The sequence below is a fragment of the Camellia sinensis genome, chromosome 13 (assembly GCF_055761805.1).
Source record: "Camellia sinensis isolate YWXY chromosome 13, ASM5576180v1, whole genome shotgun sequence".
Taxonomy (NCBI): Eukaryota; Viridiplantae; Streptophyta; class Magnoliopsida; order Ericales; family Theaceae; genus Camellia; species Camellia sinensis.
The window spans coordinates 31,580,967-31,590,813 of record NC_138973.1 but is presented as its reverse complement, the minus strand read 5'-3'; the positions used below and the strand labels follow the sequence as shown (position 1 = coordinate 31,590,813).

At 37.5% G+C, this 9,847-nt stretch overlaps 1 pseudogene; it reads left to right on the top strand.

The window, feature by feature from the left end:
* Nucleotides 1-6,080: 6,080 nt before the first annotated feature.
* On the top strand, nucleotides 6,081-9,503 carry LOC114264172 (ubiquinol oxidase 2, mitochondrial-like; annotated as a pseudogene).
* Nucleotides 9,504-9,847: the final 344 nt, after the last annotated feature.

Here is a 9,847-nt window from a genome sequence, read left to right as displayed (position 1 = left end):
AACCGAGAGAGAGAGAGAGAGAGAGAGAGAGAGAGAGAGCAAACAAAGAAAGAGTGAGAGATGTGAGGCAAAGAGACCGTCTCTCTCGGTGTGAGCGAGGGAGACGGGTGAGTGGGTGAGTGAGGAGAGTGTGAACTCCTCCTCTATTGTAATCTTTCTATAATCTCTCCATTGTTATAGTGATAACCGGTTCCTCTCCCGTAGACGTAGGCATTGAGGCCGAACCAGGTTAAATATAGTGTCTCCTTGAGTGTGGGTGTGTTTTACTGCTTGGTATATTTTCTGCAAGGTCTTGGGCGGGATCCTCGATCCCTAACACCTATCTCTCTTCCGATGAGGAAGTGAAAAAAAATGAGGAAACAGAGGATTATTCGGAGTACAGAGGGACCGTCTCAAATCCGGTCATTAAGTTACCTGTTGGTCTCCTCAAAAAAGTAAGAGAACCATGGCATAAGTGCCTTATTGTGAGTATCTTGGGCAAGAATATTGGGTATAACCTGTTTGTAAATCGTATGAGGAAGCTGTGGAATCTTCAAGCAGGTTTCGAAACTCTAGACATCGGAAATGGCTTTTTCATCGTGAAATTTGAAGTGATGGAGGATTACTTTGAGGTATACATGGGGGGACCATGGGTAGTGAGGGATCAATATGTGACAGTTTGTAAATGACAGCTTGATTTTAAATCAGATAAGGCAGAGGAGGATACAACCGCAATTGAGTGTAATAGAGTTCTGTACTAAGAAGAGCTATTTTGGTTCCAAAAATCCCGTGTTAACTGGATTACTCAGGGTGAGCGGAATATAAAATTTTTCCACATGTCTACCATTATCAAGAGAAAGAAAACAAAAATCGAAGTTTTGAAAACTGAGGAAGGGGTTTTGGTGGATAACCCCACTGATCTAAAAAATTTAGTGAATGACTATTTTCAAAACATTTTTGCTTACACCCCAACTATTAGCCTTGACCATTGGAACAATCTGACCAAGCACATCAATATTGATCATCAACTAGAGATGAATAGGGAGGTCTCTACTGCTGATATTTGGAGGGCAGTCAAAAACATTAAAGCCTTTTAAGGCCCCGGGTCGGGATGGGTATCAAGCTATTTTTTATCATACCGTTTGGGGAATAGTGGGCTAATATGTGATAGAATTTGTTCAAAACTGTTTTTCCTCTTGTAATATTCCCCCTGAGATAAATAGAACTCTTGTAGCTCTTATCCCTAAAGTTGCTAACTGTGAAAGTGTGAAACAGTTTCGGCCAATTAGTTTGTGTAATGTGACCTATAAAATCATATCCAAAATCCTTGTCAATAGAATTAGGCCTATCTTGAATGATATCATTAGCCCTAACCAAAGTAGCTTTATTCCAGGTAGATCCACACATGATAATATCATCATCACTCAAGAAGCAATCCATACCTTGAAAAAGAAAAAAAGGAAGACATACATGATTTTTAAAGTTGATCTTGAAAAGGCCTATGATAATATTTCTTGGAATTTCCTTCGGTAAACTCTGAAGGAGTTCCATTTTTATGAGAAACTGGTGGCTATGAATTTGAGTTGTGTCATAAGTGTGACTACAACTATTTTATGGAATGGAGAACCCCTTGAAGAGTTCAAACCTGCTAAGGGTTTACGTCAAGGGGACCCTCTATCCCCTTATATTTTTGTGTTATGCATGGAAAGACTCTCTGCCATGATTAGGCAAAAAGTGCAAGGAAAAGAGTGGACTGGGCTTAGCTTGGCTAAGAATGGTACTACTATATCACACTTGTTTTTTGCGGATGATTTGATTTTGTTTGCTAAAGCAAATGATCATAATTGTAACACCATTTTGCAAGTCTTGACTGAGTTTAGTGCAATCTCTGGCTTGAAGGTTAATTTATACAAATCCCATTTGTTTGTGTCTCCTAACATTGCTAAGAGGAGAGCAATTCAGTTGAGTAATATGAGTACTATTCACTTAACTCAGAATTTGGGAAAGTACCTTGGGGTTCCTTTACTTCATGATAGAGTGAGCAAAAATCATTTTCTGTCTATCTTGGAAAAACTTAAGAACAAACTAACTGGGTGGAAATCTGGGATGCTGTCCTTGGCAGGGAGGGCAACCTTGATATAATCTATTACTAATGCTATGCCAGCTTATGCCATGCACAGTATGGAGTTCCTGAGGAAAGTCTGTGATGAGATTGACAAAATTAATAGAAACTTTCTTTGGGGTGATACCCTCGAGAAAAGAAAAGTGTATCTTGTGAATTGGGGCCAGGTTTGCAAGATGAAAAAAGATGGTGGTCTTAGGATCCGAAAGGCTAGAGATCAAAATCTAGCCCTTCTATCCAAACTAGGGTGGAAAGTGTTAACTAAGGAGAATACTCTTTGGGTGGAAGTGCTCAAAACTAAGTACTTGGGCCAGCGGTCTTTTTTAACCAAGAGGAAAGACAAGAATATATCCCATACCTGGAAAGGTATTCTAAATACCAAAGATCTCTTGGTTAAAGGAGTTAGATGGAAGCTGGGAAGAGGATCCAAAGTGAGAGTTTGGAAAGATTGGCGGTGTGGTGATGGGATTTTTGAAAAGGATTTGAACATACCCATCAATCAAATTCCAAATTATGAGTCTATCACCGTGGATTACCTTCTTGATGAACATGGTGAATGGGATTTAAATCATATGCACACCTCCCTATCTTTGACTATGGTTGTAGAAATTTTAAAACTACAACCCCTCCGAACCAATGCTAGAGAGGACAATCCCAGATGGATGAAATCCTCTGATGGAGAGTTCTCTACATCAAATGCATAGATTTAATTGTTGATCACCAAAATCAAGAAGGGAATTGGGGTTGAATTTGGAAGCTTAAGGTTCCTTCGAAACTTAAGAGCTTCTTGTGGCTTGTTCTCCATGAAAAACTTCTCACTAACCGTATGAAAACCATGGGGGGTCTTACAAATGATCCCAAATGCCCGTACTGTGTTAATATGGAGGACATTGAACACTTGATACGGCTCTGCCCTCAAGCTGTACAGATATGGTGCCAAGTCTTCAGCAGGGAATGGCACTTCAACATGCTCACTTTGCCTTGGAAAGATTGGGTCATTCAGAATGTGAAAGGGAAGAACAAAAATCCCAAATTGTTCCTCCTTTCAATCTGGACTATTAGGAAGAATCGTAACAGAATGGTTTTTGAACATAAAATTACGAATATTCATGAGAGTGTGAAAATTATTTCAGATTATAGCAAAGAAAATTTTCAAGCTTTCAATCTAGATGTCACAACACCTCTCAAATCTAAGAGTCTAACTATGTGGTCTTGTCCAAATGCAGGAAAACTCAAGCTCAACACGGATGGTAGCACTCGTAGGATTTGAGGAGGTGGCGGGTTTGGTGGAGTATTCCGAGATGAAGCAGGGGCATGGATTAGCGGCTACTACGGCAAACTTAAGATATGCACTAGTCTTGAAGCCGAACTTTGGACTGTCGACAAGGGGCTCACCATCATACTCCAAAGAGGATTCAACCAAGTGATACTGAAAACGGATGCGGAGCAAGTGGTACAACTGTTGAGTGAAAATTTGGGAGAGAGATGTCCTTTTCGAGGCATTGTGGAAGATGCACGTATTATCATGCGCGGTTTGTAACTGCTCCATTTAGCACATTAGGAGAGAAGCCAACATTTGCGCTGATGCAACGGCCAAGTTAGGTGAATATCAACTAGCTGATCTTCTTATTGTTCATGACCCACCTGCAGAAATTCGTCCCTTGCTAGTTGCGGATATTGTACACCTCTCTGAGGAGGGTAATAAGGCGTAGTCCCTGATTGTTATTTCTTCTTTTTCTGATGTACCCCCCAAAAAAATAAAAATAAATAAATAAACCATCCTCTAAACCCTCAAAATCAGCATTTTGGTCTATGTTGGGAAGTGGGTTAAAAGTCACTTCCTAATTTTTAACCCACTTCCTCTCACATAAAAAAGTTGAAAAGTCAAAAAAAAAAAAAAATTTAAAAAGTCAGCTTTTAACCATCTTCCCAAAACACCCCTTTCTATAAGGGTTGAGTTGGCGTTGAGATATTTTAGTCATTTATAAGTTTCTACACTAGATATTTCCCAAAAAAATAAAAAAATAAAAAAATTTACAATAGACATTATAAGCAGTCCATTATTAAAGTTTACCATCAAATCAAACATAATTCAAAAGAGTACATGACCAAATTTAAAAGAGTAAATGATATATAATCATAATTTTAATATAAAATTTTCATAAAAAGTAATATGATTTATTGTGATTCTTTTATTTTTAATAAAAACACTCATAATTATCCTTATAATTTGATTATGTATACATTTTATAAGCATACTATTTTTCAATTTAAAAAGAATTTCTACTTTTTTTTTTTTTTTTTTAGAGCGGAGAGAAATAAGAGGGACCCACAAAGAAACCACACCTAGGCAATTGCTGCCTAGGGAGGTTCTCCACGGTGCTTATAATACACACACACCTTAAGAACTTGTACCATAATATCAAAAAAATTAAAATTTTAATATAATTTTATATATTTTTATACAATTTAATACATTTTTTAGTGGCCCAACCATACAGGCCTAACCAATGTCATGCACATGAGGCTAACCACACATCTAACCATGGTTAATACCACGTATGGGCATACACAACCCACCACACAACATAAATAAAAAGGCAAATTACACTAACAGTCCCTATAATTTGAGACTTATGTCACTTTGGTTCCTGACTTTTTAATTATGACACATTTGACCCTGCATTTTGAATCTTATTTCAAATAAGGACAATTGAAGACACTATTGCTTAATTTCAATGATAAATCGTCAATTTGATAAAATATAAACTAACTTGACAAAAATATATGTCAAAAAAATATTTTTAAATTTTTAAAAATTATTTCTGTCCACCAAAGATAAAATTATGTAAAATTGATAAATATTTTAGATATTTATTTATTTATTTATTTATTTTTACCAAATTTATTTTTATTAAGTGTTTGGATGATGATCATTTAATGGGTGGTTGTTAAGATTTTAATGTGTAATCGATATATTTAATATACAAAATATTTTTAGTTTTGGATTTTTAATTTAATAGATCGTTGTCGTCATATTTGACTTTTGAAAAAATAGAAACTAATTTAATGAAAATAAAAACAACCACACATTACATGATCATCATCAACATACATAATAAAATTAATTTGGTAAAAATAAATAAATAAATAAATGTCTACAAGATTTATTAATTTTACATAATTTTATCTTTAGAGGGTAGAAATAATTTTTTTAAATTAAAAAATATTTTTTTGACATTTATTTTTGTCAAATTAGTTTATATTTTATCGAATTGATGATTTTACCCTCAAAATTAAGCAATGATATCTTCAATTGACTTTATTTGAAATAAAATTCAAAATTTAAGATTAAATGTGTCACAATTAAAAAGTCAAGAACCAAAGTGACACAAAACCTAAACTATAAGGGTCATTAGTGTAATTAGCCCTAAATAAAACCCTCCCTTGAACCCTTACAAAACCAAAAAAACAAACCACAATACAGAGCACACACCAAACAAAGCGTTTCTTGGGAAAAAAATTTCATTCCAGACTTCGCGCTTTTCCTGGATTTCGATCACTTTTTTTTGGGGTTTGACGACGATGAGTCGCCGTGCGAATATGGTGGAACTTGACTTGTAATTTTATTTATAGATGGTTTTTATTTATTTTTTAAAACTGCGAACAATTTTCTATTACCAAACATTCTCTAAAATTGCTTATAGTTAAAAACTTTGAAGAGACTATTTGAGGTGACCCACTTATCTTTTTCAAGTTATAAGTTAAATGAAATAAAATAAAAGAAACTCTCATGTTAAGGCCTCCCGAGACTATTTTCTTCTTTCTTCACGAGTTCATACGTATTTAATATCAATTGCTAATAAAAAAACTACAAATAAAGTTAGTGAAGATCCCTTATTTCCTCACACAACAAGGGCCTCTTTTGAGTTGTTATGTAACCAAATATATGGATTTAATTTGATGGTGTTGTTAATATATGGCTGTTGATGTTGGCTTTTTAATGGAATGGCCATGGGAGACCTACAAATCGGACCTGTCAATTGATTTGAAGAAGCACCATGTCCCTCTAACGTTCTTGGTCAAAATTGCTTATTGGACCGTTAAGGCTCTTAGATACCCTACCGATGTATTTTTCCAGATATGTAAGATGATGCAATAAATTCTCTCCAAATTTTTTTTTTTATTGTTTTTTTTGTTCTGACACTTTTTATTGGAAAAAATGCAATTAAATTTGTGAATAGTGAAAAAAAATTTAGATCAAAATTTGTGGTCTAAATATGTGCACGGTATGAAACAGAGACGATTTGGATGTCGTGCAATGATGCTAGAAACCGTGCTGCTGTCCCGGGCATGGTTGGAGGGATGATGTTGCATTGCAAGTCATTGAGGCAGTTTGAGCACAGCGGTGGTTGGATCAAGACATTGTTGGATGAAGCAGAAAACGAAGGTATGCACCTCATGACTTTCATGGAGGTAACCAAGCCAAGGTGGTACGAGTGTGCCCTCGTGTTCACAGTCCAGGGGGTTTTCTTCAATGCTTACTTCTTGGCATACCTCATTTCGCCAAAACTGGCTCATCGCGTGGTTGGGTACTTGGAGGAGGAGGCAATTCATTCCTACACCGAGTTTCTGAAGGAGTTGGACAAGGGGAACACTGAGAATGTCCCTGCTCCGGCAATTACCATTGATTATTGCCAGCTGCCGCCTGACTCCACTCTCCGTGATGTGGTCATGGTTGTAAGAGCAGACGAGGCACACCACCGTGATGTCAACAACCACTTTGCATTGGTAATAATCTTCTCCTTTTTGGCATATGCTCCCTTGTGGTAGAAAACATTTGATTGGACTGTTCAGTCACTGGAGAAAAGCTAACCCGATATATTTTCATATTATCATGCCTTGTTTGGATAGCAATTAATGGTTTATTGGAATGAATTGTAGGACATACATTATCAAGGACATCAGGTGAAGGAAGCTCCAGCACCGATTTGGTATCGCTTAACGATCTGAAATCCGGTTAATGAATGACTTGTTGAGCTGTGATACTATAAAATTTCAATAGTACATTTCTACAACCCCGAAGGGTGGGCCTGGCGTAGTGGTAAAGCTAGCCCTTGGTGACCTGGTGGTCATGGGTTCGAGTTACGGAAACAACTTCTCTGTTTATGGGGTAAGGCTGCGTACATCAACCCTTTCCTAGACCCCACTTAAGTAGGAGTTTTGTGCATCGGGTACACCCTATATTTCTTCAAAATGGAAAACTACAATTAATAAGACACTATGAAGTTTGCCGTGTGGACTGACTTATTGATGTCCAGTCCATGTTTTCATGTGCTTGCTGTTGAACTTTTGCCTTTGTTCTCTTGTTGGGGTTCATAGGTGATATGCTAACATTTTCGTTGAGAACTACAATTAATGTACTTCATTAATAAATGGAAAAGCAACAAATTCATAAACCAGGAATTCCACAAACAAATAGAGTGATAGATGGATATTCAACAAGGGTTTAAGGTGCACAATTAGTAATTTGGCTGAAGCGACATTGTGACTATATTCTTCCCCAGTGATTTGGATTTACAAATATAATCTCAGAGTTCCTCATCGCAAGCTATTAAAATCCAATTATTGCCATCACCTTGATACTTGACACTGTAAGTTCCATCCTCCAAGTTAGCCTCTTTGCCATTTCTTGTTGAAACTCAACCATCCCCGACAACACAGGGAGCTTAAATTTAATAAAATTCTCTCCATATTTTGCCTTTATGGTCACAATACTTGCATCTTTGTGTTGCCTTAGAAATGTACCTTTGGGCAAGTAGTAGCCAAATCTTGCCTACGAGTTGGATCAGAAATTGGAGGTTGACTAGATTCTTGGATGTACTCCTGGGCAACACCTTGAACAAAATTATTGTAATTTGGCTCAAGTGACATTGTGATTATATTCTTCCCCAATGATTTGGATTTACTAATATAATCACGGAGTTCCTCGTTGCAAGCTATTAAAATCCAATTATTGCCATCATCTTGATACTTAACACTGTAAGTTCCATCCTAGTTCAGCCTCTTTGCCCCTTCTTGTTGAAACTCAACCATCCCCGACAACACTGGAAGCCTAAAATTTAATAAAAATCTCTCCATATTTTGCCTTTATGGTCACAATACTTGTGTCTTGTGTTGCCATAGAATGTACCTTTGCTCAAGTAGTAGCCAAATCTTGCTTACGAGGTGAATCAGAAATTGGAGGTTGACTAAATTCTTGGATTTGTTCCTGAGCAACACCTTGGACAAATTTATTGGAAAGGGAGAGGTTATCCTTGTTTCTATTGCAACATGACCACCTGGTGATATCATATTTTCAACAAGCATGCTTCAATGTCGATTGGCTATCTGCAAAAGGAACAATACAGGTAAGAAAAAATACTCTATGTTTGCTACTAGGAAAAGTACATGAATTTTCCCAAGAATCAAGCTAGTAACAATTTTTCCCAAGCTGTAAGCCTACCGTGAAGGCTTGCTGCAGCATCGTTAAGAAGTGGGATTGCCTTTTTTTTTCCCTTTCTATTTCTCTCATCAAATCCTTCAACCAAACACAATCTAAAAGAATCCAAACAAAGGAACGATACTAGTTATTTGGGCTGTAAGTTTGAAGGATTTTACTTGTTCCACAGCAAAAATAACAAAATAAAATAGATTAGGGGCATGTGGCATATATTCAATCATGCCAAATTGAAACTTCCTAGCAAACGTTAACTTTGGTCCCTTTATTTTATTTTGAGTTCCACTTTTTTTTTTTTTGATCGGAAGAGATATTTCAATTAATAAAGCCAAAACGGCATTTACAAGAGTCCATTTAACCCAAAACTTACACCAAACAAAGAGAAAATAATGCAAGAAGCACCAAGAAAGAAAATTATGAAAATATTCAGACGTACATATCGTACTCGTGCTCGTACTGCGATGCAGAGTCGATCATAAAACTTCGACAATAGAGCATGTCCGAAATAAATCATAGATCCCAACCACAATGAGGGTAAGCTAAACAAAAACGCACAGATGGACTCTAAGAACCAAACAAACCCAGAAACAACACAAACCGTTGAAAGAAAAACAAAAAAAACAAACAAAAGTAAAACCAAACAAGATAGACCCACAACTGAGCAAATCCGACAGCAGCGTCGACAAATCCGGCGATGGAGAAGACCGGCGAGAAAGAGGCAGCGGAGAAGAGTCGGTGAAGGCAGTGGCTAAGGCGAATTTGGCGTCGGCAAAGGAGGGAGGAAGAGAAGGCGGTGGCTATGAAGAAGGCGGCGATGGAGAAGACGAATCCGACCGGCGAGGAAGAGAAGGCGGTGGCTATGGAGAAGACGGCAGTGCAGAGGCGGTGAAGGCGTGGATCTGAGAAGGCCACTCCCAGAGTGAATGGGTGGGGGAAAACACCTCACAAAGGAGGGAGAGGATGGAAGGCAAAGCTTCCAAGTTATGGGAAAGCAAAAAAGGAAAGGAAAGAGCAAAAGAGGGGTAGGGGAAGGGGAGAGGTGGCCGGAGGCCGCCGGAAACCCCTCCCCCACCACCACCAGCCACCAACTCGGGAAACCCTAGGGGGAGAAAAGTTTAGAGAGAGAAGCTCTCAAACTAGAGAGAGAGAAGCTCTACTAAACGTCACCGAGTTTCACTTTAGTCTCTTAAGTTTTGTATGTGATTTTTTTCCATTTAAAAGGTCAACAACGCATGATAGAGAGATCT